Here is a 27,565-nt window from a genome sequence, read left to right on the forward strand (position 1 = left end):
TGCTTCTGTGTATGAGTATAAAACCCCAGACAGCACTGAATAATGCTGCATCCCCAGCACCCAGAATAATACCTAGTACGTATAAGCATCCAATGAATACTTAAATGGGTGAGTGAATGGCTTTAGAGAGTAAATGGACCTCTCTGGGGGGGGTCTCATTCCTTTATTCAGCACACGTGTGCTAGTTCTATGTTAGGTTCTGAGGATGCAAAGGCGACCCATCTAAAGTCCTTGTCCTCCAGGAGTGGCTTAATTGTAAGTGAGCATCCAATTCAGTACATTTTGACGATTTCTATGACAGAGGAGAGCACAGCATGAAGAAGCCAGAGCTTTAGCTTAGGAGGAAGTGAGCCCAGTAGGAGGGGGTGAGGAAATTGGATGAGCGAAGGCACAGTGTTCGGATGTTCGAGAAGCCTGGGCTGCAGGGAGTCCGGTATGGTTGGACTGTGGGCACTTTTCTGGGGGAGTGACAGGAGATGGGGTTAAAGAGGCAAGTAGGGCAAGATCATGGGGCGGGGGGTGTTCCGGTCCGCAGGTGTGAACTGTACTTGAATGTAGTGAGGAACCGTTTAGGCCAGGAAGTATCAAGATGAGACATATCTCAGAAAGATCCCTCTGGTGTCGGAGTGGAGAGTGACATATTCTTGGAACAAGAAGTGACAGACCCTTGGGGAAATTACTCCAGTAATCCAGGTAAGAGATGATCTTCCCGGGCAATCAGAGGACACAGATATTTAAGAAGCAGAAAAGAGCCTACTTGGTAACTAATGGATTGTGGGGGTCAAGGGAAGACAGTACAGGGTGTCTCTAAGTATTCTGCATCCAGGTGAATAGGGCACCGGTGACAAAGACAGGGAGGAGGTGGGCATGACCACTGGCTGGTGACAAACAGACACGCAGAGCTTAAGAGGGAAATCAGTGTCACTCAGTGTTAGCATAAGGTGCTAATCGGAGCCTGAGAAGGGTAGCTGAGCAGAGAAACCTGAAGGTGGAACCCTGGGGAGACAGCAACATCCAAATGGGGAGGAATGTTGGGTATCGGGAGGAACGTGAGAAAGTGGTCCCTCCTAAAATCAGATGATGTCCCCTCACTACTTTGTAAACTCTTTGGGTCCTAGACATAAAACCTTGTCGTTGATATGCCAGGCAGGACACACTGGAAATGGCCAGCTTAAAATGCATCCCTTTGCTTCTTCCTTCCTAACCACACCCTGATTTGCTCAGCTATTCACCCCTTCTCATGGACTCAGGGAGGCTGGCTTCATTTTTAGCCGTAGAACAGGTCCTATCTACTCTTCCCCAATCTGCATGTGACAGTCTCTGGTGACTGCCAGTGATCCAGGGACCTAACACGACCTAAACAGGCCCCATCAAGCTGAAAACAAAACTTCCATTCCATGCTGGAAGTGAACAAGGAAGACTGGAACCCCAGTTCCATGGGTAGCCTCAGAGGGAATGGAGATTTTTGATGATGGTATAGCTTGCACTCTTATTATAGGAACTTTTAATGGTCCTTTGTTACCACCCTGCTCTTGACATACTGACTTTGGCATTGGCCATGTGACATGCTTCCCCCCGTGGCTGTGAATAGATATGCCATTTGCCTTTCTGAGAAGAAGCTTTACGTATGATTGCGTGTGGTGGCTGGAACTGTCTGGTTTCTGCTGTCCACCCAGCCATGGCCCACGTAGTGGTTACTCCTGCACCCTGGGCTGCAGAATCAGACATGAGCGCTGAGCTGAATAGAGCTGGGAGTAGCTGAGCCAGGCCCACTCGGGGTCCAGCAGAGCCCAGTCAAGTCCAGCTGACAGTAAGTATGTGCTAGTTATTGTAAGCCACTGAAATATTTTTAAACTGCTAGTCAATATATTAAAAAGGTTGATTGAATCGTCTGCAATGGCAACTTCAGGGGGTCAAGGGAAGACAGTACAGGGTGTCTCTAAGGATTCTGGATCCAGGTGAATAGAGCGCCAGTGATCCCTGGACTGAACCAGGGTTCACCCTGGACTCTTGCCTCAATATTGATGCCTTAAAGTTGTATTATCATACTGTGTAACTTAATGAGAATGGATGAAAATAGGAGGCTGCTGAACAGCTTGATACAGTTAATGAACTGAGCAGTTCATCAACTCAGGGTGTGGATACTTTCAGATAGTTGAGAACTTTTTTTTATCATCCAAACCATTGTGAGTTAGAATTTTCTGTTACTTGTAGCCAGAATGGTCTGTTCCTTATATCAAGCTATTCATGACTCAATTTTCCCAGTGTCATGTCCCTAAGCATTTTGTGTCTTTGTTAATATGGTTCCTTCTGCTTCATCTGACAAAATTTTATTCATCCTTCACAATCCAGATCAATGCTTTCTTCTATGTGAAATCTTCTCTGACTCTCTGGAAAAAGTTAGTTATCCCTATAGTACTTTAATCTTTCTCTTATCATGACCTTTATCACATTGCATTGTACCTGTTTACCAATCTGTCTGGCACACTTGACCATGAACATGGTCTGTGTCTTACGCATTTTTGTATCTGTTTCATCAGCACATACATGGTGTATAGTAGGTGATCAGGAAAATTTTGCTGAATAGATGAGCAATATCTTTAAATGCATTTCTATCACGTATTAATGGGAGAAGATTAGGCATTTGTTTTGTGTTCCCCCTGAGGTGCAGGTCACTAATGGAGTTAGACCACACTGGGTATATAGGAGCATCATTCTTCCAGATTTGAATGGAAAAGGGGGAAATATTGAGGATCTAAGACTGTCTAATTATCTGACCAACACATTCCAGCAGGTCAGCAGGCTCTGGGATTTGGCAGCAATTTTGTCCATTTAGAGACTCAAAGAATTTACCAACCCCCTGAGAGCCATTTTTGCAAAGATTATGAGATTTCAGGTCAGCTTGTCTGACTCATTTGGCCACAAATGTCCTGAAGAAGCTTACGTCAATGAATACCATTTAAGTCTCATTTTTGTCATCTGGCCATACAGTTTAATATTTATTAGTCTCTACCATGTTGTAGATGCTGTAACAGGCATTTCAAATTAAAATATCTCATGATACCTGAGACCCATTTTAAAGTTAAGAAAACTGAGGTTCAGGAGAGAGCAATGAGGCAAAAATTGGGACAACTGTAACTGAACAACAACAACAACAAAAGACCTTTCCAGTTAAAAGAAAAAAGAAAACCAGGGCTGAGGGAAGGCCAAATAAAAACTCGAGGTCACATAGAGTAGATCCTCTGATTCCAATTCCAATTTTTGTTTGTTTTCTGGTCTACTAAATAGAGACAACATCTGCCTTGACCAGCTCCCAGGATTGCAGTAAGAATTCTGTGAGATTGTGTAAATACATTTAAAAAAATTATATAGCAGTAAAACCAGTGCTACCTAGCTGGAGTTTGTTTTTAATGCCTTTACCTGAATTACTGAGAAACATGGGGGCTTCTGGCTTCCTGGGATGCTTGTGGGGAAATGTACATGGTGGGAAGATTGGAGCTGCCCAGCCCCCCTCTCGCATTCATCATGGAGGAAGGTGTCTTGCCCCCGATGTTCTAGGCCCTGTGCTACCCTGTGTCCTCACTGCTAAAAATCTAAAGCAAATCCTGGCTACTTTTTGGTAAACACCCACATCTCCTGCTACCCCCGTATCATTTTTAACCCTGCAATAAGATCGGTTTCATTATTTTCTTCTTACCAGAGAAGACAGGGAAGTTCAGAGAGATGCAGTAACTTGTCCACTGGTGATGAGGATAAAGTCAGCTCTGAACTCAATCAAGTGTGTCTGATTCTAAAGAGCAAGATAACCTGACCTGGTCATTATTCTTTATTCTAATAGTGTATGGGTGTGGTTCTGGGACATTCCTTTTCCCGATGTGTTATCATGGCTCAAGATATTTTAAAAAATCAGTGTCCTTCCTTAAGTGAAAATGCTCTCACCTCACCAGTCATTTGATGTGCATTTGAAGACACAGGGTTAGCCACTGGAGATCAGAAACGAAATTTAATTCTGTGTGTGTTGTTTGCACTTACGATTTGAACATGGGTTGAACAAAAACATTTAATGATCTGGGAATTCAATTGGTGACAAGTCATTGCCTCTCACCCTCCTCTGCCTTGATCAAAGCAAGTTCAGTGAATTAGATGTTTAAACAGGAAAAAGGCAGATGGGCCTTGGGTGGAGCAGCTGAGGAACAGGCCAGGGGTTGACCAGCTGTGGCCCACAGGACAAATCAGGCCCACTGCCTGTTCCTGTGTAGCCCTCAAGAACTAAAGTGGTTTTTACATTTTTAAGTGGTTGGAAAAAAATTATGAAAACTTGGATTTTTTTTGGTTATGAACATATCCCCATAATATCTTGATTTTGCTTGTGAGCCTGTAAAACCTGAAATACTACCTATCTTCTTCCTACAGCAAAAGGTTGCTGACTTCTGACTTAGGTCTTTATCTCTCTGAGGTGAATATTTTCTGTTTTTTTCTTCTTTCAGTTCATTATAACAGACAGTCCTGAGTGGGGCTTCGTTTAGAAGCTGTGGGGAGACGGGAGTGGACTGGGCCAGCAACTCCCTGAGCCCTTGGGTGCTATGTCATTGTCTGGTTTTTGGAAGAGGTTTGTTGTGGAAGAAAAAGAAAATGTTTCAGGGAACCCATTCTGCGGTGAGCAGAGCAGACCCCCTTGGTGGGCTCCTGGCTTCTAATCAGAGCCCTCCATGAGCCTTGCCTGGACTGGCCTTCCTTGTGGCAGAAATGTCTGGAGAAACCTTCATTTTTGTTGGGAAAAGAAAGACTTCCTCTTTTTCTCCAGGGTGGAGAAATTCACGGGGGAAAGTCTGAGAGAAGCTCTCCTTTCTACACGGAGAATGAAAGGGACTCTTGTTGTTTGAACAGGCTTCAGGCAAGAATCAGCTCTAAGTCCGTGGTTGGCTGGACAGCTGGGCTTTGTGGCTTCTTAGTTTATTAAAGCTTCCCCAGCTAACTCCTCCTGATGGCCTGTCTTCTTCTGAGGGCAAGCTTTTCAAAGGGACATGTCCAGAGCATACACTCCTGTGGACTCAGCGGCAGAGAGCCTGGTCAGGAGCCCTCAGAGCAATTGCCTGGCTTCCTCTCACACCCCGTGCTTTGTGGCATTGGTATTAGAGATGTAAAGTTGAATGCCTTCAGGTCAGTTTTGGAAAACCAAGTGCATTCAGGCCCTTGCTTTTCAAGGTCAAAGTCAAAAAGGTCTAAGTCCTTTGCTGTGGTACTCCACTCCTGTCTTCAAATTTCCTCCCTCATGCGTCTGCCTTCCTGGTCCTGCCATGTCCTTCCTACCCAGTGTCCCTCCGAGTCCCTCCTCTGCCACCGTAATGGATCCTTGGCCCTTAGCTCCACAGGTGAACCATCTCAGGTAACACAGGGAGGTGGGGGTGTGTTTTACTTCCTAGGCATGGAATTCACATGACCACACATTTGCTCCCAGGAATGCGCCATTAACACATCTAGGAGCAAATAGCTGTAAGATGCATGCTCTGGGCTGCTCCGCTCTGAGGGCACCAAAAACAAGTCACAGTGGCAGCAAGGACTTTTTTCTGGCTCTGACTTCCTCGGTCAAACAGAGCCTCCAAGTACCACTTGTCCCCATTTCCTGGGTAGTTTGTGGTGGCTCCTGTGTGGTGCAGAGTTCAGGTCTGTTGTCACACTGTCTTTGCCACCTGCCCTTGTTCTGGTCTGCTGCTCTGGTCTGGGCTCTGAATTACTGGATGGTGTCTGTAGCCTAGCTCTCTGAGGCTAAGTCACTTCCCCACCAAGGCCACTACTGGGCTGGCCACAGCTGCTCCGCCTGCTGCATCTTCAGGGCTGTCGATGGGGTGCAGAAACCTTGCCATGCTCCCCAGTGGGGTGAGGAGACCTCCTTCTCTACCTTTGGTTTGTTCTCCCGACTCTGTCTCAACATAGGGCAGCCTTGCGTTGTGTCTCAGTGAGGCTGGTTGTGGAGATGGCCCTGTTGTTTCTTGCTGCCCCTCTTCCAAAGCCTCAGGTGCGAGTTCCCGGGGCCCAGATGGGAGCCCAGCTGAAAGAAGGCTCCTCGGTAGCCTCAGACTCTCTCCTGGCCCTGAATGGGACACTCATGTTGAACCCAGTCATGTGCCTGGCTGTTTCTCTGTAGATGGTGGATCCCTTCCTAGGAGACTTCTCTGTCCCTCATGAGTCTCTGTCTCTAGACTCCTGGCTGCCCCTCCCCGGCCCCTCGTCCTCCAGGTGTTTCCAGACTTGTGAGAGGAGGACAGCGAAGGGTCAACCTAGGGTCCCTGCTTCAACCAGAGTCCGGCCTTTTTATTTGCTATGTGCAGTGGGCTGCCCGACCCACACCAGATCCCTGGCGTGATGGCCACATCGGCAAGCTCAGTGCATTCACCTGACGCAAGGACACAGTGCACATTTCAGTGACAACCAGTGTGTCTCCAAGACCAGGGCACTAGTCAAGGTTCTCCAGAGGAACAGAACCAGTATGAAAGGTGTACGCACTGGAAGAGATTTAACATAAAGAATCAGCTCACATGATTATAGAGGCTGGTGAGTCCAAGGGCTGCATCGTGCTCCTATAGACTGGAGACCCAGGAGAGCCGATGCGAAGTTCTAGTCAGAAGACCACCAGGCTGGATGAGTTCCTCTTGCTCCCAGAGGCCAGGCTTTTTGTTCTCTTCAGGCCTTTAACTGATTGGATGACACCCACCCACATTATGGGGGGTAATCTGCTTTGTCAAAGTTCATAGACATTATTGTTAATACCATCCCAAACTCTCACCATATTGACACATAAAATTAACCATAGCAACCAGCTAAGGCATGTGTTTTAAGAATGGCCCCAGCAAAACAGTTTTTCCCCTTGGGGATTAAATTCATGAGGAAAAGGGTCAAACTATTAGAATTGGAAGGGGCCAGAGAGGCCCTCTAGTTTCGACTCCTGCTTGTATGATGAGACCCAGGAGGGTTAAGTAAACACAGTTGATTAATTGGTTCATTGGCCTCTTCATTTACTCCGCACACATTCATTTATTCAATGCTTACTATGTGCCAGGCACTGGGCTTGTACTGAGGCTGCAGTAGTAAGGGTTTAGTCCTTGACTTTGAACTTCAGGCTGGTATATGCAATTATATCATCCTTTAGGGTTTACAAAGGGCATTTGCAAATATTACCTCATTTACTTTCCCACAGACTTTTTTTTTAACTTAATCTCATTTTGATGTGCATTTTAGAGATGAGGAGACAGAAGCCTACAGAAAGGAAGTAATTTTCTCTATATTATATAGCTAATACACAGCAGAGCAAGGATCTGAATTTTTTTTTTTTTTTTTTAATTTGAAAGCCCAAGCCCTTGGGTCACACATACAGTTAATGAGTTAGGAAAAGCAAATACAATTTAGGATTTGGTATATTCTTTATTAAGTTGCATTGTAATTCTACATAAAACTGTAATTTGTCTTATAACTGTCTTTTACTCTCTAGACTATGAGCAGGGACTGGGTCCTTATTGATTTTTAAACACCCAGAGAGAGGCAGACTGCCTAGTGCATAGTAGGTGCTCAGGAAACAGTTGCTGAATAAGCATCACTGAGGGTCCTTTGTGGGCCAGATGCGCTCTGATTTTAATTATGAGTGGGAAGCCAGTCCAGGGGAGAGTTGGGGGGCCCAGGTGGAAGCGTTCTGACAGAACAGCAGCAGAGGGGATGCGGTGAGGAGCAGGCTGGCGGGCTGGGGCTGCCCCATGGTGAGCTTTGATATTCAATAATCCGGACTTTGATTTCCATGCGTGAAGTTCAATTGCTGCCTTTGTGTACAGATTCATCAGGAAAAAGGGGAGGCCTTTCCAAGTCGGTTTTCTAGTGAAATCTGTACGGTAGAAACAGAAGTTAGGTCTACAGTTCTGGCTCCCTGGCTTGGCCACATTTCAGAGGAGATCCACGCAGAAGTTGGGGGTCACCGGGGCAGAAACGTGTCTGTGATTACTGGTGCCAGTCTGGGAGCTGGAAGCATATTTGCTGGCAAGGGCTGGGCTGGGGGATGGTGGTGGTTCTTTCCTTTGATTTCCTTCCAGATTTTGTCAAGGTAGTCGGTGGACAGGAGCCTGGTGGCAGCGGGACTGGGGGTGGGGGGCAGGGAGGAGGAAAGTGTACTCACTGTCCTGCTAGAAAAGCATCTGCAGCTGTTGGACACACGGTGGAACCATCAAAGGACGTGACAAACCTGGCTGCCACAGCTGGGAAAGTTAAGTCATTGCTCGTACTGGTCTGTGACAACGTAAAGTTGCAAATTGTCTTCCACATGGAAAAGAAAGAGGAAAAATGATGAGCTCTGTGTTATGGAGACAGAAGCCACATAGTCAAGAAACTGGGTTGCCTTTTCCCACCCCTCCCTTCTGGGCTCACCCTCCTCATCTGAGACAAGCACTGCCGGTAACTACAAGAATTTAAAGACAGAGGTTGCTGCCTCATTGCCTTGAACAACAGTTTCTCTTCTGCACTGCGAGGACTGCTCCAGTCCACTGTGTGGACCCATAGGCTAATCAGAGCTTCAGCCCTTCATATTTGGCCACCGTGCTGTTAATTCATCATTGTACATGACCGAGGCAAATCTTGTTGGAGAGCTTAATTTATTCAGTATCAGCACACTGATCATCTACAGAGGACAGTGACAGGAACTTGAAAGAGATTCAAGTCATACATGTGTTATTAGTTAGACGTGTGAGTCTGAACAACAAATGCATCACGTTGGAAATTTATTTCTCCATATTGAAAAGGAGAGTGTTGGGGGGAGGCCATGGAAAAGCTGAAAGGCTGATGAACATCTGACTTTTTCTGAGTTATTCTCGTCTCTTGAATCTCATTCACATCTAGAAGCCCAGACTGTGAGCCTACTCATGAATTGGCTCTATTAAAGATAATCGTGATTCAAACAGGTGTTTGTCATGTCTCAGGAAACAAACACATCACAACTCAGTCCTAAAACTTGTAAGATAGGGGCACATCATTTCTCAAGGTAAGTGGCTAAGGGGCGTGTCTGCCTCGTGGGTTGATTATGATGAGATGCACAGGCATGCACGTGGCCACGTGCAAGAGATGGGAGCGGTTGCAGCTTCAGAACATTCCAAGGTTGGAGTAGGATGTCATCAGAGGAGAGCGAGTGGAAACTGGCACCCTCATACACCCCCGGGGCCTGCGGAAAATGGTATGATCCATGCGGAAAGCAATTTGACCTCACGTATAGAGAGCCATCAAAGCACTCATACTGCTGGCTCATTCTCACTTCTGGGAGTTTATCCCAGGATAATAATAAAAAAGAGAACAAGTTACTCATGAAGGTGTCATGGGAGTATTGTTTTCTAATGGTGAAAAATTGGAACTGTCTAAACCAGAGGTTGGTAAACTTTTCCTATCAAGGGCTGGATGGTAAATGCTTGGGGCTTTGTGAGCTGTGCTCCGTCTGCCTCTCTCATACTTGCCATTGCCACTGTTGTACGCAAGAAGAGATAAACACGGTGTGAATAATGGGCGTGGCTGGGTTCCCATAAAACTTCATCTATGCAAACTTGAATTCAGATTTCGTGTGATTTCTACGGTCATAAAATATGCTTTGGATCTCCTTTTCAATCATTAAAAATGTAAGAAACACATTTTTAGCTTATGGGCCTTTGAAAACCAGGAATGGCTAAGATTTGACTCATGGGCTATAATTTTCTGGCCCGTCGTCTAAATAGAAGAATAGTTTATTAAATTATTATATAACCATGTAATAGAATGTTACATAATCAGTAATATGAAAATTGAGAGAAGCATGTAATAACATGAATTACATTTACAATATGTGACAAACTTAGGGCATGAACTAGTAAAAACATCCCAAACTAGAAGAAATGAAAATAATTGTGGTTAGGATGGAAAGATGAATATTTTCTTTTTATTAAATTTTCTTTAAGATTTTTATGTTGTCTTTATTTATTTTCTTCTGGAACTCTGATGAAGTATTTGTTGCATGTTCCCATTTTATTCTTCATGTTTCTTAACCCCTGGTTTTATTCTTAAAAACGTGGCTCAATAGGATAATAAAAACATCAACATCAACATTTTTTGAAGATTTGTAAAATTTATTTATCTTTAGAGGGGAAGTGAAGGAGAGAAGGAGAGAAATATCAATGTGTGGTTGCCTCTCGTGTGTCCCCTTCTGGGAACTGGCCTGAAACCCAGGCATGTGCCCTGACTGGGAATCAAACCGCAGTTGTTTGGTTGGCAGGCCTGTGCTCAATCTACTGAGTTACACCAGCCAGGGCAGCATCAACATTTAACATGATTGAAAGACCTGCCCTGTGCAAACGGCTTTACGTTCATTATCTCATCTAACTTTTGCAATAATCTAATAAATAAACCAAGGTTCAGAGAGGCTGAAAGCTTGCCTGAGATCCATACTTGGAAGTGGTAGATTATGGACTCACTGCTCTGGAATTTAAGCTACTGGAGTGATGATCTCTCTTGATTAGCTGAAGTCATTGACAGCTCAAGGAGGGTCTGAGTTAATGCCTCTCCAACTCAAGTCCACTAATTCTTGGTGGCCCTTTCTAGCTCTCTCCCAAATGTATGTGTTTATGCATTTAACCAATGATCATGTATTGAGTACCGATGTCATAACAATGCATATGACCTAGTTCTGGTTTCATATGTGAAGCTACATAAAAATATTTATGCAAATAAACCCCAGACTAAGAGTCACATTACTCAAGGGGGTGTCCCAAGTTGAGTGTTCAAGGAAACCCTATGAAAGAGGAAGAGAACTATGACCTGGAAGGGCATTATGGCAGAGGGAACAGCATGCGCAAAGGCATGGAAATGTAAACGGCTTTGTCCATTTGGTGAACAAGTATTTTGGCATGGCTGGAGCGGAGCAGCCTGTAAATGGTGTTGGGCAAAGAAGACAAAGAGATGTGTCAGGTTAGAACATGAAGATCTTACATGCTCTGCTAAGGAAATTGGATATGATACTTTAAAATCAGTTACTGTTGCCACAAATACACCGCATGACAAAGCCCCACAACCTCGGCAGCTTACAGCAGCGACCACTCACATCTTCGGATTGGGTAGGCGGCCCCTGCCGGTGCTGATGGGGCTCATTGGCACGTCTGGGGCTTGGCTGGATGTCAGCTAATCTAGTATGGCCTCCGCTGGGGTGACTGGAGTGACTGGGCTCTGCTCTGCCTTTCATCCTCTGTCGGGCTAGTTCTCATAGGGTGCAAGAGCACAGTGGGGAGAAAGCCCTGTCACTCTGCGGCCCTTTCAGCCTCTGCTTCTACCACGTTTGTTAACACCCTGCTGGCCAAGGCTAGTGACAGGCTCTTTGAGATGCAGGAGTGGAAAAGTAAACTGTCTCTTTACTGGGAGGAACCCCAAAGGGCCTCGGCAAAGATGGGACTCTGGGAGGGGCAAAAAATTCAGGCCTTGGTATTATCAGTTTACAGATGACCTCCTGTCTTAGAACTATCAGGGCTGATTTGTCAAGAATACAGATGCTCAAGCCCAGTAATGACTGGCCCAGGGAGAAAATGCAGATCCTGAATCAGAATGGGAGGCATCTTGCTGGCCACCTGCAGTTTTTACATGATGGGCGATCGATTCTTCTACTTAGAAACTGTGAGAACTGCTGCTGTCGGCGTTTACACAGGAGAGACACAGTTGGATTTACTTTCAGAAAAGCCGCTCCAGTGCCAGTGGGAATCTACATCGGGGCTGAGTTGGGGAGGCAAGACGGAGGACAAGAAGGCCAGTTAGAGGCCATTGCTGCAACTGGCAGTTCAGGGTTGGGTTGGGGCTGGAGGCAAGGCAGGCTTGGGATTGCACTGAGCACCTGCTATTTGCATGCTCTGTGGCCTTGGTAAGTTATGTGGACTCTGAGGTTAGGGTTGTCCATCTCTCTGATGAGAATGATAATAATCACCCTCACCAACTTGGCACACGGGCTTCTGCCCGCCAGGGAGCAGATGGTGAACTGAGGGTGTTGGGGGGCATCAACGTGAAGGAAATGAACCCCTGCCTGGCAAGGCAGCCTGCAGGCTCTCGCACTGTCCACTGGACACCATGCTGACAGGCCACAGGTCACTTCCCCAGAGCTTATAATTAACTACATATGTTAGTCTGTTCTTTAAAAAAAGAAGAAGAAGAAGAAAAGGCGGGAGGCAGATCCTTCAGGGTAGTTTTGAGTCCCCAGCCAAATACCTAATCGACCTCGCGTGTTCTCTCTTTTTCCCGAACCACGGAATTCCTGGTCACAGGATTTTCTCGAAGGTTCTCAGTGGAGTCTAGTTTGGTGGGAGAGGGAATGGGGCTAGGTGGGAGAACTGCTTGACCCAGGCCTTGAAGTTATGGGACAACAGTTTAGACTTCCGATGGGCCTTCCAGGCAGTGCGCCAGCAGGGATGGAAGAAATCTTCCTCACGGAACCTTCGACACACCACCTCACTTAGGTCATTCTTCAGCTTTTAATATCCTGGAATTGTAAAAATAGGGCAATACCCGGGCTGCCCTTGACTTCCACTAGGGCCTGGGTTTGGATGTGCAGGCCTTGAGAATTCTGGGTGCCACTGATCGATGTGGGCAGGGAATGGGGCCTGGGCAGCGAATTGGGTCGGGCCACTTGGGAGGCAAGTCCAGGCCTAATCCTGAGCCTTGAAGGTTTGAATGACATTGCCCGTCATCCTTGCTTGGCCAGGCCTTGAAGAAAAGCATTAATTATCTAGCAGGACCAGAGGAAAGCTCCGGGGATCTGAGAGAGAAGGGTATTTTCCTTAGAGCCACAGAGATGGGTTGAGAGCAGATTCATGGAAGCAACCAGCCTGGCACGGCTGACACCGAGGTAGTGGCAGTGGGGGAGGGAGATCCCCAAGCTGTCACTGTGCCATCTGTTGGGAAGCCTGCACTTCTTATGACCCAAGTGCTGGAAGTGTTGCAAGCAGGCAGGCTGATTAATTATTTCCCTGGGGTCTCCCTCACAGGGGATCGAAACTGATGCTCGGTGGGCGTGAGAGAGGGGCCAACCCTTTCAACTAGCAGGGGAGTTTTTTTCCTGGCCTAACCGCAGCCACATGTGATGCTATAGAAAACATATGTGCCTCTGATAAAAGATCACATTGAGAGTAAGGGCTCGGAAGGAACCAGCACCACAGTGTCCTGCTTCTCATCAAACGCCAGGTGCCACGTTGTCCAACGTTCTGAGTGGGTGGAGGATGTTTAGAAGCCTTTCAACAGGGCTGGGCTCTGCTTCCATTAGCACCTTCAGTGTTTCCACAGTCGCTATCCAGTGAAATCAGCCGTTCGTCACGGTGGTTTCCAAGCCTGTGGCCTCTCCGGTCCACGGAGTCGGAATCCATGGGAGCGGCCACCAGAGGCTGGGCTTTTCAGTAAAGCTCTTCTGGCTGATTCCTGGGCAGCAGGTCTTGTGAATGGAGGAGAGATGGACAGCTACAGGTTTTTTAATTTTTAGTTCTATTTTATAAAAAGCTTTTATTCCTTTATTTTTAGAGAGGGGGAAGGGAGGGAGAAATAGATGGAGAGAAACATCCATGTGAGAGAGAAACATGGACTGGTTGCCTGTCGTACACACCCTGACAGGGGACCGAACCTGCAACCCAGGGATGTGCCCTGACTGGGAATTGAACCTGTGACCTTTTGCTTTATGGGATGATGCCCAATGAACTGAGCCCCACAGGTCACGGTCACGGGAGACAGCTATAGGGTTAGAGAAAATATACCTAAAGAAGGGTCCGTGCCGAGCTGCTGGTAGCAAAGCGAGTTTCACAAATTATGTATCTACATCTCCCCTCCTCACTGTCTCTACCTCTGTCTCTGAAGTTTTCCCTACATGCAGGTAAAGGAAGGGACGGGGTGTGAACAGGGGGCGGCAGGGAGGAAGGAGAGAGAGGCGTTCGTAAGTGCTGAGGGTCCTGATAGGAGCGGTAAACACACCAAGCTCAGGGAACCTTCCAAATAATAAACTGCCGGTGGGTGCTTGTCTCTATTAATGACATCATCACCCGTTTAGCTTCTCAAGCTAGAAACCTCAGCAATATCGGCACATTTTTTTTTGCCTCTCTTCCTTCCTTCTATTCCAAGCGATCACCAAATCTTGTTCGTGGACCATGTTGATCAAGCTGCCTGCTTAGCTTGCAGTGAGTTCTTGCTCCTCCCTTCTAAGCAGGCCCCAGGGTGTGCTTGGGAATTAGGAAGAAATGTCCTCAGCTGGCCCGTGGTAGCAGCTTCTTCAGTGGTCTGTTTGTCAACAGACTCTGTCTCCTTTCATTCATGTTCTGCTATGACTTGGGAGTGATTGTCCTTCAAAAAAATTCTAATAAGCTTATTTTTTCACCTAAGGGGAAAAAAAGAACCCCCCCTCTTTTAAATTACAAACAGGATAAAATGTAAACTGTCAGGACAATTCTCAATTTGGTACTAATTTTCCTCCCCCCAATCCTCTCTGTAGCAAGTTATGAATGGCAACAAATTCTGCCACACTCCTTCTGTGGAGAGGTGGGGTCTCTGTGCTCAGCTCTTGTTTTTGGGTGACGATTTTTAACAGCGTAATATGGTAGAGGCGATACGTTGTTTCTGGCCTAAGCCTTAAGAAACTATAAGTTTTCATTTCCTGTGCCTTGGAATCTTTCGTTTCCTCGGGTGTTCTGAAGTACTATGTAACAAGTTCAACTACCCTGTAAGTTGATGGTATAGGCTATACCCAACTTCTTTATCTACCCTTGGGGAAAATGCCAGACAGATGAGTAAATCCATTTAGAGTCTGCAGACGAGATAGAGCATCCTCCAGCTGAATGTCAATGAGTGACCTCAATTGATGCCTTTTGGAGCATAAGAATCTCCCAGCGTCACCTTCCCCCGATCCCCAATTCACATGATGGCCAGATATAGTAAAATAGTCATTGTGTTAAGCCACCAAGTTCTTTTGTGGTATTTTCTTATGCAACAGGAAACTATTGAATCACTTTCCTACCACTCACCCAAGCATCCCTGTGCCAGTTAGTTACTTACTGCGCAGAACAAGCATCCAATCCCAAAGCCCATTAAGCTCTCATGCCAGGATTGCCCTTCCTCACATTCTCTACTTGGCCAACTTCTGCTGATCCTTCAGATACGGCTCAGAATTTAGTTTTCCTCTGAAGTCATTGTTGAACAAATGAATAAAAGAACTTCTTCCTGTTCCATCCTACATTGCCATGGGTTCTTGGCAAGGACCTCTATTAAAGCAACGTAGCATTGTGGTTCTTTGAGTACTTGTCTTACTTCATAGTTTGGTCATTCCTGGAGGGTAGGCACTGTGTCCTGTTCACCTTGGCACATCCAGTGGGTACACAATACATGGTGGTTGAATGAAGGGAGGACTCAATAAACAAATAAAAACCAAGACAGACATTTGGGTCTCTGGTTTTTGAAGGTCCAATCATGCCTTCTTGGCTCACTCCAGTTAGAGTCACACAGAAAATAAAATAGTAAACTTTTGGCTCTAATTCCCCCAGCGATGGGGAGCCCATGTGATGGGATTAGGGTCCTCAGAAGGAAAGAAAAGTGCCAGAGCTTTCTCTCACTGCCATGGGAGAACATGGCAGGGAGGCAGCCATCTGCACACCAGGAAGGGAGCCTTCGCCGAGGACCAAATGTGCCAGCACCTTGATCTTAGACTTCCCAGCTTCCAGAACTGTGAGAAATGCATTTCTACTATTTCAGCCACCCAGTGTAGACTATTTTGTTATAGTAGCTGAGCTGCCTAAGACATATGGTAAACAACCAATAGTATCTATCGGCTGACAGCTTCTTCTCACTTGGCCGGTCACTTCCCCTTCCTTGACTAGTTGTTTGCTCTCGGGCTTTCCATCCGTTTGGTTCTCCTTGAGCATCACAAGGGAGACACCTCTGAAGGCTGGCAAGCCAACACAACCCTGTGGACTACCTATGATCCTCCAGGTCTTTCTTGGGTCTTCCTTTGTCAGTTGGTTTTCCCACGGCAGAGAAATAACCATCAACCAAACAGCCAGCCCTTGAGCGTTGAGCTCTCTCAGCTAGAGCCGAGTCCTGTGCTTGACCTCAGCCCTACTTTGTTTATTTAAGTCTCGCAAGTTCTCTAGGAGGAAGGATTCTTGTCATCGAGACTCAGGAAAGTGAGTGAGTTTCCGAGAGCGCACAGTTAATAAGTGACAGATCTGGAATTCAAACCCAGGGCAGCTTCCCTGCGAGTGTGGCGATCTTGGTTTTCACCCTGCCCAGGGAACAGAGCCCGGCCCCTGTGCCTGGCCCTGCCTGGGGTGGAAAGAAAACACTCTTTTCATTTGAGAACATCTCGACCTGAAGTTACTGTGTTCCGTGTGCAAGGCAGTTTCTATTTTTTTTTTCTTTTAAATGTGGGAGGCGTTTCCCCACACAAGAAACAATAAAGTTTGGATTTAAGTGCCAATTAATGCACCGAGACAAGGAACCTCAGCATCCAGCTGGAGAGGGGGAAAGCTTGCCAGGCGAGGCATTCGTCTTGGAAGTAACCGCGTGTTTTCCTTGGCTTTGGCTTTCTGGAATGAGACCTTTGAAAAAGAGCTTTTTAATTTTACATCACTTCCATTCCAGTGGTGTGGACTGGGTCTTTGTGTGAGCTGTAGTGGGGACATTTATCTCAATAGCGAATGGAGAGTTGATGAGCCATAAATTCTTCCACTCAGCACCCTGTGTTGGGCTTTCCTCTCTTGCAGCTCAGATAGGACCCTCTTAACTAGTCACTGAGACAGCCTCTAGCTGGCAGAGGTCCGAGGCGGCTGCAGAAGACGGTGGAGCCAGGCCTGGAAGAGGCACCAGATCTTCTTGCTCAGAAAATGTCAGAAACTCCCTTCCCTCTCGATAATGTCTTCTGTCCTCTAGTGGGTGACTTCTGTTAAGGGAGCATTTAGTGGGTCCCCCACTCTCCGGGGACACCATCACATGGCAGATCCATGAAGCTGTGAGGGGCGTTCTGGCTCCTCTGAAACTGTGCACATGCCCCGGGCCCCCCTGTCTTGCCCCAAAGCTTGACACTAACTTCGTGCCAACTTGTGTGGTCATCAAAACAGGCTCCTGTTAGCTGCTTCTTGGAGTTTTTATCTTCTCTCCTGGAACATTGCCTTCTCTCTCTGCCTTCTGGTGTCTAGCGTCCTTCTGCTATTTCTCCTATTGGCTCTCCCCTTACCAGAATGCTCTGCTGAAAATTCTTCCTTCAACTTGAAGTACACCAAATTCAAACCAAGTTGGCCGAAGACATTCTGTAATCTGGGCCCTATTAACCCTTTGGCTTTGGCCTTGATGCAACACCCCCGTGATACTTTGAACAACTTGAACCCCATGTGAGTTCAATTTTCTTGACCCTCTCACTTCAAGGCCTTTGCACATTTTGCTTCCTCTGCATAAAACCGATTTTCTAGCTGTCCCTCACTTTTGCCTGCTGTCAGCTGCTTAGCCAGTGTCAGCATGATGTCCCTTCCACAGGAAGAACTTTCTCTGAGTCCCCAAGACCGGGTTGGCTACTCATTGCACCCTGCTCCTCCCTTCTGACAGATCCTGTTCTCTCGTCGTTCTTGTGATCTCCTGAGGAGTAGGAGGGATTGTACCCCTTGATCTAGCATTGTTACCCATTCAATATTTTTAAAGACATGAATAACAAATGACGTGCAAGTGACCACTCTTTCTGTACCTTTCAAAAATCTGCATATCAACAGGCTTATCTCTTGGTGACTATGAGTTGAAATAAAGGAAATACAATTTTCTCTGGTTCGCATCCAACTCTTCACTACATGCCTCACATTTTTGGAGAGGTGGTGGCTTCAGAGAAGAGGTCCCAGCAAAGCAGCACCCCAGGACCCAAAGAGACCAGAATGTATTTTGCTTCATAAAGGTTAAGTTTGATATGATTGATCAGACTGAGAAAATTAAGGCAAAACTTTGTCGGGGAGAGTGGGGGGCAGTAGAGAAGTTTTGAAGGGGGTGCAGAATGCAAACAGGACTCTCTCTGTTGCATTTGCTCCCATGCAACTGGACACTGGACACGAGGACCCCCAGACAGTGGCAGCAGGAAATCCCACTGTCTTCCGTATTGTTTCCAAGGAGTCGTGCAACTCTGCTTCTTGAGGACTTTCTCTGCCTCTCCTATCTTACAGGGCGGGTTTGCTTGAGAGAAGCTGGGTCACGTAGGAGGTCCTAACCACAAAAGGGTTTGGGGAGCAAACCCTTTAGCTCTGTGGTTGAGAGCACGCGGAGTTGCTGTTTCTGGTTCTGGAGGACTGAGGGATGCGGCGTGTACTGTCTGTGCCCCCGTGAGATGAGAAGTCCAGCTGGGGATGAGGAATCCAGTCTCATCACCTTTGCGTTAGCCATGGCTTCATAGTTATAAAACGGTAGTTATTATTCAATGTAATTTCATTGTAATCAAAGGGAAAACAAAAGGCTACATGTGTGATCTATGTTTGCACAAACACCGATGAAAGTGCAGAGCATGGAGCACCAGACTTAGGCCTGGATTAAAAGACTTTGGCAAAAAGTGTGGACCTGACTTGACTGGGTTCTTTCTACTTCATTCTCCCTCGCAGACAGCAGACTAGTGGTCCAGGAGATGTACTGAAGACCCAGGACCTGTCATAGTGTAAGAGGATGTGACTTCTAGGGACTGTCTTAGTTCCCCAGGCAGAGCAAGGGACTCAGGTCAGGGGAAGCCCAAACCACTTCACTGTCTTCATCCTTTAAGGACAAGGAGAAGACTGGGAACAGGCCAGCCCATGTTATCTGGACCTAATGTTCCAGGTTCATAGTTTCTTGCAACACCATGGTTATATGACTAAAAGACTCTGTATTTTATCTCTTGCTCTTGCTATGCTCTTGGGCCTCCTGCAGTTATGAGGACAATAGACCTGGCCATGACTTTCTCCTAAAAACACTGAAGATCTTGAGTGGGTAGAATATGAAGGGAGGAGTGCAAGACCCTTATTATCTAGTTGAACATTACAGAGAAACTTACCAAACTAGTTAGCATAGTGTTTGTACAATGATAGAACTTCCATGTTTATCTTTCTCATATAATATATTTTTAAATAGCCAGTGGTAGAAAATTTCAACATAATAAAAATCTACTGGACCATTAAAAATGCCCTAGGGGAAGTAGATGAAGCTCAGATGTTAGAATCATCACTGGGTCTGGAAGGGGTGTGAGTGCATGAAATGCTACACTGTTCTCATTGAAATGACAAGTGATGAGGGAATCTGGTCCAGGAAGGAAAGAATGTTCATGGGGCTGCTCATTTTGCTACTTCTCTTTTAAGGCCACATGGTATGGTGGCTAAGAATGTATGTTCTGGGTGAAGTCTGGTGGACTTCATTTCTTGTGTTCACTACTCAAAAGCTTTACTACTTTGGAAAACTTAACCTCTCTGTGCCTTAGTTTTCTCATCTTTAGAGTAAGAATATTATAATAATGCTTGCTTCAAAGGACCATGATGAGGATTAGATAAGATTATTTAGTCTAAAAGTGCTCGTCCAAAACACAGTGAATATTTCATAAATGCTGGATGGCATTGGAGGTGCTTGGCATTAGGAGAACATTTGTGGCTAGGTTTTGGGGTGTGGCACAAATATCTGGTCCTTGGTACCATAGCTCTTTAAAGAGATATGTGAGATAAAGGGAGACAACAAACACCTAAAACTTAGAGGGCCAACTTAAAGACACATACCCCAAAATAAATTATTGATTATGATGGTTGAAGAAGATACTCCAAAGTCCATAGTTTTTTGGAGGAACTTAGTCAATCATTCAAAACATTATCTTTTCCAAATAGATTTGAGGCATCTTAAAATAGAGAATGTTTGTACTATATGTTTGATTAAACTGAAATCGGACATTAAGACAAAGGAAAGGAGGAAAGCCATAAATTAGGAACTGAAGTAGCTGTGACCGAATGTCAGGGTTAAAACAGAAAATGTTGCAAGACGAATGGAAGGCCTCACCTGGTTTCAGCCGAGGCCTTATGGGTTGAGGGTGAAGCAGAGAAAGGCTTAGCTGGCTGGCAGGCAGGCTGCCCTGCATGGCTGCCATATCAGTGCTAGTAAGTTGGGTGATGCTAGTGTGACATTTAGCGATTTTAACTAAATGTTTTGTAAGACTGACATCAATGATGAAGGCTCCTCATCATCTCCACTGACCCTACCTGCACCCCACCTCCCCACAAACATCATCTTCCTTATTGTGGATGGATCTCTCTCTCTCCCTCATCCATCCATCCCTCCATCCCTCCATCCATCCCTCCATCCCTCCATCCATCCATCCATCCATCCAACCATCCATCCATCCATATGCATATCTATTTCTATTTCTATCTCCAGGTAAAATAGGGAATGCACAGAAGGGTTAGATGACATATATTTCAAAGCCAGCATATGGTCCTTGCTAGGCCATTGGGAACCACCCCTTCTGAAGTCAGAAGATAAACTGCTATGAATCTGTTGTTGTCCACTCAGATAAGCAACCCTTTCTGCCTTCAGCTCGTTCCTATAATAGGTATGATTAACCACAGTTTGATGACTGATGGAATAAATACATTTGGGTGAGCCATGAACACTTATGGGATTAATCCCCTTCCAGGCCTTCCCTTCAGACTCCATACAATCGCCTACCTTGGCACCACTTGCTGAAACGCATCTGAAATTCATCCTTTGAAGTCATCTTCAAACAGTCTGTTAGTTGGATCTGATGGTTTCTGGGCTGTCAGATGTCTTTTCTTTCATGGTCTGTTTCAATTTGAGGATCAGCCAGAAGTCACGAGGTGACAACTTAGGTGAAACCAAGAGTTGCTGTATGACATGGATGCTTTTACTTGCCAGAAACTGTAAGATGAGAAATGATATGCTCAAATTTTATGCTGTTCAGAACTGTTGCTGTGGTGAATAAAGCTATAGATGGATTAGAGTCAATGAGTCAAAAGGTGATATAGTCTTGAGGGAATTATTCTGGAATAAGTCTGATCCATTGAGATTCCCCTTTTACCCTGTGATCATTAATCATGAGCTCACTCATTAAAGTTTTCAGTAGCAGCAACTACTGAATTAAGCAGCAGCAATTACTGAGCTCACTCATTAAACTTTTCGGTAGCAGCAATTTAAGGAGTCATCAACTTATGGCAACCTAGGTCAACTGTATATGCATGTGTTTCTAGAACTGACCTGGGTCCTTGATCACATTCCTTTTTCTGCTATTGGAGCTTTGCCACATCAAGCCCAGATGTCCTTTAGGGCTATGTTGCCCCTTGGAGATTATGTTGAAACTGACCCAAATGCCACTGTGATGACCAGTGGCAGTCTGGAGAATTCACAGTTTCTGGATCTTACTTCATCTCCCTCTCTTTGTCAACATCTTGCTCTTGTGTGCATGAGTGATTTCTTTCTCGTCTTGGTCTGTGTTGGATGAAATTACCCCACTCCCTTGGGTAACCCTGAAATGATGGTGAATGTGTGTACAAGACGGCTTGGCCACCTAGCACAGAGCTTTCATGTACCAACTGAGCTGGTTTCCTATGGCTGCTGTAACACATTTCACAAACTCCATGACTTAAAACAACACAGAATTGTTCTCTTACAGTCCTAGAGAACTAGAAGTCCCAGAAGTCCAAAACAAGTCTGATGGGGCTGACGTCAGGGTGTTGGCAAAACTGAGGTCCTTCTGGGGGCTCCGAGGCAGAATCCATCTTTTTGTCTTTTCCAATTTACAGAGGCCGTCTGCATTCCTTGGCTTGTGATGCCTTCCTCCATGTTCAACGCCAGCCATAGGGCACCTTCATACCTTTCTCTGATTGTCCTGCCTCCTTCATTCCCTTGTAAGGGTCCCGTGATTGGTTACATTGGGCCAACCTGGGTAGTCCAGGCTCCTCACCCTCTCTCCAGATGCTTAACCGAATCACACCTGATTCAGTGTGAGGGACCATATTCACAGGTTCTGGGGATTAGGATGCAGACACCTTTGGGGGATGTACACTATTCCGTCTCCCACTGCAGCCTAGGATTTCCTGTCACCTCCTGATTTCCTATTACTTAACAAGCCACAGCAGAGAGAACCCAGAGGCCAGCACTCTGGGAGACACGGAGTAAAGTTGGAAAAATTTTGCTTTTGTGTCCTGGTCTGCCAGCTTTGTGCTCTTTGCTCTGGCCTCGAACATTTGATTTTATTTATTTTTGAATTAATCTTTCTTTGGGGGGGGACCTCTGGTTGTAAAGGTGTTAAGATGATGAACACATTTTCCAGCACGGGGAGCAAGGAGAAGGTGAGCATTTAACAGACGTGGCAACTGAGGTTTTCAAAGATTGAACAGTTTGTGCAATCTAGGGAGGGGTCGGCTGAGCCCGATTCCCTCTCATTGCCTGTAATGTGCTAGCTCTCTCTCTCTCTTATTAACCTAGGAGTTCACTTTTTAGGAAGGAAAGAAGAATTACAATTTAAGCAGAAACTGAAGGTCTAATCTGATATCAGACTATTAAAAGTGGTGAAGACATAATTAAAAAGACCTTCAAACTGACTGGCTAATAACGGCAGTAAATTTTGAACCGTCACTTTTCACTTATAAATCAAATGGAGTTAACTGTGAAGTTAAGAAGCAGGAAACATCGAATGTATTTAAAATTTCTAGAGGAAGACAGAGGTGATGCTTCTCTCCTATACCTGTGGTTTTTGGAACCTCGGCTCCTCTTTCGATGAACGTGAGCATATTACACTCCACAACTCTGATGTCCTCCATCTGTTTGCTGGGGAACTGTGGCATCTTCTGTACATTTTTAACAATTGAGAGGATGTTTATACCATTTTATATTCTATATTCTGTACTTTGTGTTATGAAAAAAGCCCACTTTTTTCTAACTGTGAAATTCCACTGTAATTACTAGATATGTTTTTTTCATATTACTCAGTAGAGAATCCCTGACCTCCCTGGGCTAAGAGGCGTGTTTCTACACAATGTAATCGCAGTAAAGTGTGGAGGTTCTGTGTTTGGCTCAAGTGTAAATATTTTGAGGGTTGAGATCTTTTGCTCTCTGGAATATATAGGTTACTGCTTCTGGAGTAAAAACAAAATTAATAAATGATACAGCACGCAAGCCTGTCTTAGCCTTGCCCTGCTGAGCAGTGTTTAAGTGAGTTACATCTGAATGAATGAGAAACATATGGATGAAACGTCCCTTGTGGCTACTCAGAGCTGGGAGCAGGGGCTTCACCAGATGCACCATGGCGGTACGAGTGCCGTGTTTAAGGGCGCCTTTGGACCTGTTCTCTGGAGCCAGGTCTTCGTCCTCTATCCCCAAAAGTGCGTGTTGGCGAGGCTGAGAGCTCCCCTCGTCTCCGTCTTTGGCAGGGGGGATGCGGAGACCAGAATTGGGCCACGGTGGGGTTCTGAAGGCGTGACGGTAGTGAGTGTTGAGTTAGAATCGGGCTGTATTTCTTCCTCTGGTATAAGATTAGACTCAAGGAACTGTTCTGAGAAAGTTGATTTCCAATGAATGAGGGGGACGGAGGGACCTTCTTAGAATCAGGAGACCATAAAGGAGAATCTGGAAGTGTGGGTTCTCACCAGGTGACTGGGTTGACCAGTTGATTCTGTCAAAAATTGAGAATCTGCGTGCCAGGCCCTTGAAACCTACAAAGCTTTAGTGCTACAGAAAGGCTCCAAGATGTTCTTCTCTTCAAAGGTAGACGGTAAGGCTAGTTTCCTGCAATTCCTAATCCTTGACACCTCACAAGTTATTCCGTGCAGCGGCTGCTTCCTGACTCCAATAGTTGAAGCAATTGCAGCTGGGAGGAGAGAAAAGATCCACTCGGTGTCACTTTGTTAGTCCGTTTCAGAGCCAGGCCCCCAGACTATTTTTTTGGAGGCCCATTTCCACGCTCTTTGCCCCCAACCTGGCGAACAGCCACACCGGAGGCTCCACTTCCCTTCCAGACGCTGTGACTAAGGCAGCAGGAAGCAGCCCTGTGTTCATCCCTGCCTCCCCTGAGCCCAGGGAGCAGCGTTCCTGCTCCTTACAGGGTCACACTGGCCTGGTTCTTCCTCCTCCCTCTCTTTCCTGCCTGGTGAGTCACCCGGTAATTACAGCCTCGGTGAATAGGTCCAGGTTATTGACCAGCTTTAGTCCAGGCGGACTGATTTCAGGGCAAAAATTCCATGCAAACAGGTGAACCTAGGGACCTGGCTGAGACATAGATTCCTCCGGGGATGATGGTGGGCTATGTCCGATGTATCTGCTCAGTTTCTCTCCATTTTTCCTCCACCTGGCCATACTCACCTTCATGCCCCTGAAAGGTCCTTTGGGGGGGGGAAGGGGGTGAGGATGTCACTCTTCTGTTTCAGATTAAAAGAGCCCTGTGGAACCTCACAGCTGGTTACCTGCTTCTCTGACCGAGCTTCTGGCCAGATCCTGCAGACCTTTCCCCCCTGAATTAATGTACCCCAGTAGGGCCTAGGACCCTTGGTCTCTTAATTTGGGGACATTTATTCTACTCCCTTATTTGCTTTCTGTGACTCTTGCTTTTGATTTTATTCTGGCCTGTCTAAGACCTGTTAATGAACCTCTGCTCTCTCTTCTCTGAGACTGCATCACACGCCTGGTCTTCCCTTAGGTCTAGTCACCTCCACAATGGGATGGTCTCGGGGGTCTCCTGTGTCTTCATCTGTCGGTGGGCCTCACCTACAGTATTGTGGACGTAAAGTGAGCCAACATTTACAGTTTCCGTCACTTAATCATCATTTGAATGATAAATAGAATGTTTCCCCCTTGCCACTGACAGCAAGAGCCGAAGGTAAGAAGTTGAGTGACTGGCACATAATGTGATAGATCAGTGGGTCTCAACCAGAGACAAATTTCTCCCCCAGGAGACAACGTCTGGAGACATGTCACCACTGGAGGGAAGGTATGCTGGCATCTAGAGGGTGGAGCCGAGCGAGGCTGTCCCTCCTTCCACAATGTACAGGACAGCCCCGCACGACGAGGAATCACCTTGACCCAGATGCCAACAGGGCTGACATTGAGAATCCCAACCAAGCTAAGGAACTGCACACTCTGGGCTCAAAGAAATATCTGAGTACTGTTTTGACTGCTGTGATATCATTCATCAATATATATCAACGGCATCAACAATAAATCCACAATAACATCAATACTAAAGTAACAGAAGCTTTATGGAGTACTTGCTATACACCAGGCAAACGCATCTGCGGATTTCATCATCCCAGCCACGTCTTTAACGAGTTACTTTTATCATCCTTACTGTACAAAGGATGGAAACAAGATTCAATGCAGTCAGAGTGCGGGTCACGTTTTCTGGAATAAATCCTCCCTCCGGCAGGCAGCGAGAGCCCTTCAGTACGGTTTGATTTCACCTCTTGTTCCTTCCTGTTGTCTGTCAATTCTTGAAGCGAGTAGAGAGAAGGTTGGGAAGGACTGGTCAGCAGCAGGTGGTCTAGGACTTCCGAGGAGCCGGTTGGAAGTTCCAGCTGCTGCGCCATTTAAAGAATGAGGGTAACCAAGCCTGCCCCTCGCTCTGTGGTGGGTTCTGGCCCCCCTTCTTGGATTTCCCCTTCCCAAAGGCTGGTAAGGGGCTCTCCACGGGGGGGTAGTGAGTCAGAGATCCCCGGTTGCTCCATTGAGTCCAAGAAGAGGGTGCCTCTCCTGACAGTGGCTGTCGGGGGGCAAGGAAGAGTGGAGAGAGGGTACAAAACTGTGCGGGATCGTACAAAGCCCGTTGGTAAAAGAGTCTCTCCTTCCTGTCTGCAGTGAGGGAGCTGGTCCTTCAAGGCTCCCTGCAGCAGTGGGAGGGGTGGTGGGGAGCGCAGGAGGACTGGGTGCAGTGAGCTTCTGGGGCCTTTGATTGCTTCCCTCCTAGAAGGCGTTGACTCTCTAACGAGCCATTTACAAGGAGGAAAATCTGCGGGAACGTATTTTTGCACGGGAGGACTTCCTGTGGCAAAAGGGGTCACACATGCATCAGCAAGCTCTGTTCATTGTGCTCTGGCCATCTGGACCACCCAGGGCCGTGTTTTCCTTAGGAGGGCAGGGTGAGGGAGAGCGGCTGACACACCACAGCCCCAAGGTAGTTACCAGATGGCAAAATGCTTGTTTTCACTGGATGATTCAGAGCAACCGAGTCGCCCCAAGAAAGCTAATCTGATGTCGTCTTCAGCTGTGAGCTTGTCCCCTTTTCTGGTTGGGTGGCAGTGGAGGCTGCCGTGTAAAGGCTGAAGGATGAGTGTCTGATTCTGGGATGCTGACAGTGTGGGTCAGCATCTGCTCCCTTGTCTGGTGTGGCCGGAGGAGGTCCCAATGGGCCTGGTACAAGGTCTGGAGGAAGAAACGTCCCTCTCCCCTCAAGGTTCTTTCTGTGGGTCTCATAATCAGATAGACATGAGACAGATTAACAAGAGAAAATGATCAAGTTTACTTACATACATGTGTATGAGAACCTTATGAGACAGTTAGAGGCCCTGCGTACACGAGAAGTTCAGAGACAGGAGGGAAACTGAGGCACATAAGATTCTGAGCTGGGGCTGAGGGGAAGCATCTTGGAGCTTCCGAAGGCCATGGTAGAGAGAGCCCATGTCCCGAGCTGAGCAGTTTGCCTGCCACGTTGGTAGGTAAAGAATCACTTTTGGTGGTGACTCATCGTGGGCCAGGCTCCTCATTTAAATTCTTGTGAATGGTCAAGTGGGAGAAGAAGTTTCTCTGCAGCCCAGAGGGTCTCTCAGTTGCCTTTAGCTCCAAATAATCTGCGTACCCCTGAGGCACATCTTGGGGTGATGTGTCCTGAACCCCTATACCACACACTAGCTGTGTGACTGTGAATAATGCTGTCTAACTTCTCAGAACTTTGCAAAATGGGGATTATAATTCCCATTTTATAGGGTTAAACAAAACAGGCGAGTGTGCCTGCCCCAGGGTCTAGTTAATGCCTCTTCCGTTATGAGGCTGCATCGGAGCTAATTAACAACCAACAGATGACTCCCTCTTGAGAAACGTCAAACCTAAAGGGGATTGGAAGGCAGCTGCTTCTAAAATCAACGAACCCAGGTATTAGGGTATCAGAATAGGTGAGTGCACAGGCATGTGTGTATGCAGTGATGTTCACTCTCTCTGCACTGCAGCGACCTTCAGGTTTTTGTCTGCATGGTAGCCCGCTACCATCTCGCCTGTACTGCTCTCCTAGTAGTGCCAGTTGGGTTAAATGAAGAAAACGGGTATGATACAGTTTGCTTGTAGAAATGTTTGAGAAAACAAGTAGGGTTTTTTTTTTTTTTCCGTTTAGAATATATTTCCTTTAAAGTTTTTGTTTCGGTCCACCTTGGAATGCTTGCCATTCCTTCTTCTGTGTGTAAAAAAAAAAAAAAGAGAGAAGATAGGGTACGGACCTAGGTATTAGGAAAAATTTATTGCAAAGAGCTGGTTGAGAGGCCCATTCACCGTCCCCGCCCCCAACTGCACACTCATTCCCAGCAGTTGAGTCCGTGACCAG

This window comes from Artibeus jamaicensis, unplaced genomic scaffold (genome assembly GCF_021234435.1).
Source record: "Artibeus jamaicensis isolate MK-2021 breed Jamaican fruit bat unplaced genomic scaffold, CSHL_Jam_final scaffold_916, whole genome shotgun sequence".
Lineage (NCBI taxonomy): Eukaryota > Metazoa > Chordata > Mammalia > Chiroptera > Phyllostomidae > Artibeus > Artibeus jamaicensis.